A 6,151-nucleotide genomic window follows, 5' to 3' on the forward strand; every position below is an offset into this window, starting at 1 on the left:
GGGCTGCAATCTGGCACACTCTAAATATACGTGTGCCAGGGTTTCCCTCATGTTGCAAAAAGGGCAAATATCCGGGATGGGGGTGAACCGTGTCAAAAACACGCCCGTGCTCACAGCTCCGTGAAGGAGCCACCAACTAATGTCCCCGACAGGCCTCAGGACCAAGGTGGAATACAGGCTGGCCCACTGAGGTTGCTCATCCTCCAAAGGTGGCAGGAGGTCCCACCACTTTGTATCGGGGCGGGACACCAGGGTGTGGGCATGAAGGGTGTGAAGCGTGAGTGTGTATAAATGTTTCCGTGGCACTATTTGGAAGCTGACCGGCTGCAGTTCATGCAGCCGGCTTGCAGTGAAAGGGTGAGGGGTTTGCTGGGATCTACGGGGTAGGGACCCAATTGAAAGGTCTGGCGGGCCTGGGGTAGAGGGTGGGTGGGGTGCGCCCTCACGCAGGGCTCGGTTGAGATAAGCCCGAGCAGCAGGCATCGCTGTGAGCTGTTGGTGGGTTCTGTGTTGCTCTCACTCAGGGTAGGTCTACCCTGCAATTGGACAGCCTGGCTGGCCCATGTCAGCTGACTCCGGCTGGTGGGGCTCAAGCAAAGGAGCTGTTTAATTGGGGTGTAGGGAGGTCCTGGGTGGTGGGAGGGTCCCAGCGCTTGAGCTGCAGCCAAAGCTGGAACGTCTACACTGCAATTAAACAGCCCCTTAGCCGATATGAATCAAGAGCTCCAGCAGGACCATAAACAGTGAGAAACGCTAGAGGGTAATAGAATGAGAGCGGGAGGGGATGGCACCTTCTGGTCTCATTTCAGAGCCTCTTAAGACCTAAGTGACCTGGAAGAGAGTGAGGAGAATGCCTGTGTGAGAAAATCGCGGACATAAGGAGCTGAGTGGGAGGGGTGGGAGCCTAGAGAAACAATGCAACAGGTAGGATTATAGCTAAACAGTCAGTAGGAAAATGGAGATGTACAGCCAGCCATGGAGGGCCGGGGGGAGCTAATCAGCAGCCAAACTTTTCAAGAGGAGGGCGCTGTCTAGCAAGAGGCAATACTGATACACTGAGGGAATGGGCAGGAGTTTGCAATGACATGTGCCTTCATGGAAAGCCAATGGGATTTGGGTCTGTCTGTGCCAAGGGCTTAACCCAGCAGTGAAAGGCAGAGCCCGGCACAGCTCTGCAGGGCCAGAATTCACCAGATTAGTGGGAGGAACCCAGGCAAATGGTGCTGAGTGCATGTCAGGATCCCATCCTGCCCATGAGATCTGCAGTGAGCAGGAAAGCTCATGGAGAGCTGCACCAGCCGTGATGCCAGGCACATTTATAAGCAGACTGGACCAAGCGCTGGAAAGCTCACTGAGGAGCATCCATGCTGGGGCCCAGGGTGGGAGGCCTAGACAGCACCTTCCAGCCTCTCTCAGCTCTGTGCTTTGGCCCAGTGTGTGCAACAGGGAATGGCATAAACCCTCAGGGCTGGAGATCATATTCTCCTTTGTGCTAGACTTGCCAGGGTTTATGGCACAGTTGCCAACTTTCACACAGTAAATAAGCACCCCAACTTTCACAATAAGCCAAAAATCAAGCTAATCCCATTTCAAAACAAGGCCAAAACAAACCAATCCCTAAGAACCCCAACACTCTATGTGACTAGATCCCCCCAGTGTGCAGTCTGGAACTGTGGTGGGCCCGCTGTGCACCCCTGACTCTCCCTCTCTTGCCCCTGCTTGCCGGTAGCCAATCAAAAAAAAGAAGCAACAAGCTACAACAAGAAACGAGCTACAAGCCAAAACTAAGCCAAAACGCAACTCAGTAGCCAATTAAGCCAAAAACAAGCTCAATTTCTGCGTTTTTTTCATGGGTTTGGCATGTCTGGTTTGTGGCTGCAGACAGCACAGCCTGGGGCACGTCACTCTCTGAAAGCAGACAGCAGGAGTTGGAGCTCCATGGCTTTGGGCTGGGGCTGCACCGCTGCTGAACGTGGCCCGTGTTCACAGGATCAGAATTGCAGCCTGGGTTTCAGGAACACGTCACTGACTAATTCATAGTGCAAATTATTCCAGCCAAAGATGTAGCAGGAAAAGGACCCACCCCACATTGTAGACTCCATGTTATAGAGGACATGGTCCTACATGTACACATCTGTGATTTCCCCTACAAATGACTCTGGGAGTTCAAACCCGCCCCCGAAGGAGTCCTGCTTCTGCCCCAGGATGATTACAGCCTCAGCACTGACGGAGTAGCCTTTCTGCAGACCCTTCCTGGGTAAGGGCTCCTGTTCACCCAGAACTCGGCTATGCCCGTGGCGGAGTCCCAGCCGGCACAGACGTGCTCCCAGTCCATACGGGTCTCTAAAGGTCACAGATTCCGCCCTCCCCCGCCCACATATAGTCTGTACTTCCCGGAGCTGGATTTGGAGAGCAGGATTCGTTGTCATGGGCCTTGGTGGCATAGGAGAAGAGGGCATATGGCTGGGGCAGGTCAGTGTAGGATCTCAGACACATGGTAAAACTCTGGAGTGCCTCCTCTGGCTTCAGCTTCAGGATTACATAGGAGTCGTTGGATGCTCTTGGGAAAACAAACACCTTATGGAAGAGGTCTGTGAGGAGAAGGGAGATAGGGGAGGGGGTGTTTCTCCATCAGGGTAAGGGACCCAATTGGAACCACTCTTCCTAGTTAACCCCTGAGGCCTCTAAATCCTCCCCCCCAACTATCCCAGCCCTGGGGCTGACTCAGCTCTACCAATGCCCACCCCCATTCTCCCCCAAGCTGATATTTCAGCCCCGTGTCCGACCAAACTCTGTCACTGCCCCTTACTCCCCCCACACCATGCTATCCCAGCCCTGGGCCGTACCCAGTTCTGCTAATTCCCTCACCCCCTCCCACACCCTGCTATCCCAGCTGTGGCATGGTGGTGCTGCTGCAAACACACCTCATCAGCCCCTGCCATGCCAGCTCCAATTAAGGGGGATATATTGGGGTTGGTTGAAAAGCCTTATGTCTGCCTAGAGATTGGCAACACCTGCCAGCCTATTAGGCAGGAGCTACAAAGGCTGGGAAGGAGCCAGAAGGAAGAGGTCAGTCAGAGAGAGTGGTGGAAGCCCTCTAGCTGATTACTGACCCAGCCTGCATTAGGTGAGACACCTGTAAGGATTGTATATAGTTGGACACTGGTGGTGGGAAAATGCTTAAAGAAAAAAGGACACGGGTATTGCACAGAGCAGAAGTCTCTCTGGACTTATTTGGGAGGGCAACCGGGCCCAGAAGAAGAGGGGCTGGCCCTGCACCCTGTGACACATGGGGGCTTGTCAGAGATCCTTTTGTGCCAGAGCTACAGTTTGGTGACCCGGAGATGGAGGGGAACCCTGCAGTGGCTGGCTCAGCAGCTGGAGGAGATGCAGAAGACGCTGCAGGCCTTCCAGCAATCCCACCAGATGCAGAGACAGGCTCTACTTGCCTGCCAGGCTGAGCAGCAGAGGACTGAACAGGACTTTATTAAGGAGCAAGCGGGGGTGCAGCAACAACTCCTGCAGAAACTGGTGAGTTCCTTGCGGGGAGATGGCACCCGCACTACGGGGTTGGGCCTTTGTAAAATGGGCCCCGATGATGACCCCGACACTTTCCTCCGCACCTTTGAGCGAGTGCCCATGGGTGCCAGATGGGACAGGGCAAACTGGGTCCTACGGCTAGCCCCATATCTAGGGTGACCAGATGTCCCTTTGTTATAGGGACAGTCCATTTTTTTGGGACTTTTTCTTATATAGGCACCTATTACCCCCCACCCCGGTCGCGTTTTTTCACAGTTGCTATCTGGTCACCCTACCCATATCTCACCCCCAGGCAGCATGCGGACACTCCGGAGGTGGGCACGGCGGGTGCTGGGGCTGCGTGTGGCCCCCAGGCAGCGTGCGGACACTCCGGAGGTGGGCACGGCGGGTGCTGGGGCTGCGTGTGGCCCCCAGGCAGCGTGCGGACACTCCGGAGGTGGGCACGGCGGGTGCTGGGGCTGCGTGTGGCCCCCAGGCTGCGTGCGGACACTCCGGAGGTGGGCACGGCGGGTGCTGGGGCTGCGTGTGGCCCCCAGGCAGCGTGCGGACACTCCGGAGGTGGGCACGGCGGGTGCTGGGGCTGCGTGTGGCCCCCAGGCTGCGTGCGGACACTCCGGAGGTGGGCACGGCGGGTGGTGGCTGTGGGAAGGTCACAGCTGCAAGGGGTGGAAGGCTTGTGCTCTGGCAGATCTGATCCTACTGCTCCATGCACAGCGCAGGGCTCAGCAAAAGCTGCAGGGGGGGACGTTCGGCATTTCCTGCCCTGTGGGGATGATCCTGGTGTGACCTGTGTTGTGTCCTGGGCTCTACCGATGGGTGCAGGGTGGGCGTGATGTGAGGGGAGTGCTACAAGTGCAGGGTGGGGGTGATGGGAGGCAGAGGGGTGAGAGCTATAGGCCCAGGGTGGGGGAGGGCGTGATGGGAGGGGTGAGCGCTATGGGCCCAGGGTAGGGATGGGCGTGATGGAAGGGGCAAGTGTTGTGGGCCCAGGGTAGGGGTGAGTGTGATGGGAGGTGGAGGGGTGAGCACTATGGGGGTGGATGTGATGGGAAGGGGAGGGGCAAGTGCTATGGGTGCAGGGTGAGGGTGGGCACTGTGGGCAGGGCAGGGTGAGTGCTTTGGGTGCAGGGTGGGGTGGACGTAATGGGGGGAGGGGTGAGCTCTTGGGCGCAGGGTGGGAGTGGGTGTGCTGGGAAGGGGATCACTAGAGCGAGAGCAGCCGTGGGGAGGGGAGCTCCTTACCCAGGATCTCTTGGGACGTCACACTGCAGCTCTCTGCCCGGGCTGGGGTAGAGGGGCCGCGGCTGAATCCTCACTGCTGGCTTGTCTGGTAATGTGGAGAAGGAAGAACATGGAGCCAAGCCTGTTCCTCTGCAGGGGCCGGGGTAAGCAGCGACTGCACTGGGGAACGACCCTGCAAGCCCCTGTCTGCCCACAGTGTCTCTGCCAACCCCTTGTGCTGCTCACCGAGCCCCTGTGTCATCTGCTAATGCCCACATGCTGGCTGCTGTGTGCCCACCACAATCCCTTTTTGCTGGCCAGAATGGAGCCCCCAATCCTCCTGCACTGTCACAGCATCCCCCATAGATCCCCCATGCTGTTGCAATGCCCCCCAAATCCTCCTGCGCTGTGGCAGCTCGCCCCAATGGACCTCCCTGTGCTGTCACAGCATGCCCCCTTCAGGCAGGTAGGGCAGGGAGCAGCTGATTGGTCATTACATTCTTATGGCACTTCAGTAAATGTCTCTAGCCACACCTGTGGGCACCAAAGCAGTGCCATCAGATGTGTGCAGCAACACATGTCTTCCCAAAGCCCCCTCTACCCCGCGCTGGTTCCGCATTGCTGTTTCTGGGTGTCTTGGGGCCTGGCCCTCAGAGGCACTGAGCCCCAGCGCTTCAATTGACATCAGGCCCCACTGTCTCAAGGTGGGAGCCAAGATCCAATGGGGCTAAATGCTGAGCACCAGGGGACTTAGCACCGACAGACCCCCGAGTCCAACAGAAGCCCTGCCCTGGGTGGGGGCATTAGCGGGAATCCCATCTTCGGCTGGGGGCTGTGGGGAGGGAGACTGGAAAATGTGACCCATGCACCCTCCAGAGTGCCAGGGACTCGGCTGCTCTCTGCCTGCAGAAGCACAAACCCTGTTCTCCCTGTACAGAGGGCATCATAGCCAGTGCTTGCCCTCCTCCCCCGGCACAGCTAGCTCTGCCCCTTCCTGTCTGGGCCACAGCTCCTGAGAGGCCAGTGAGGAGGAGGAGCTAAAGCTGCAGCTTCTGCATCTTCTTCACCTCCAGAATAAACCAGAGGGACAGATGTCAAGAGTCTGTGGCCAGTGTGTTACGGACAATCAAAAGCAGCAAAGAGTCCTGTGGCACCTTATAGACTAACAGACGTATTGGAGCATGAGCTTTCATGGGTGAATACCCACTTCATCGGCTCCAATACATCTGTTAGTCTATAAGGTTTCACAGGACCCTTTGCTGCTTTTACAGATCCAGACTAACACGGCTACCCCTCTGATGATGGGCAATCAAGGCATTCTTTAAATCTGTCAGGAACAAACAAAATCCCAGTGTTCATACAGATCCATTACGGGAGAGCAGCGGCAACA

The 6,151-nt window shown here is 57.0% G+C and overlaps 1 pseudogene; it reads right to left on the bottom strand.

The window, feature by feature from the left end:
* Nucleotides 1-2,120: 2,120 nt before the first annotated feature.
* LOC144279815 (mucosal pentraxin-like) lies at nucleotides 2,121-5,819 on the bottom strand (annotated as a pseudogene).
* Nucleotides 5,820-6,151: the final 332 nt, after the last annotated feature.

This window comes from Eretmochelys imbricata, chromosome 24 (genome assembly GCF_965152235.1).
Source record: "Eretmochelys imbricata isolate rEreImb1 chromosome 24, rEreImb1.hap1, whole genome shotgun sequence".
In the NCBI taxonomy this organism is placed as follows: Eukaryota; Metazoa; Chordata; order Testudines; family Cheloniidae; genus Eretmochelys; species Eretmochelys imbricata.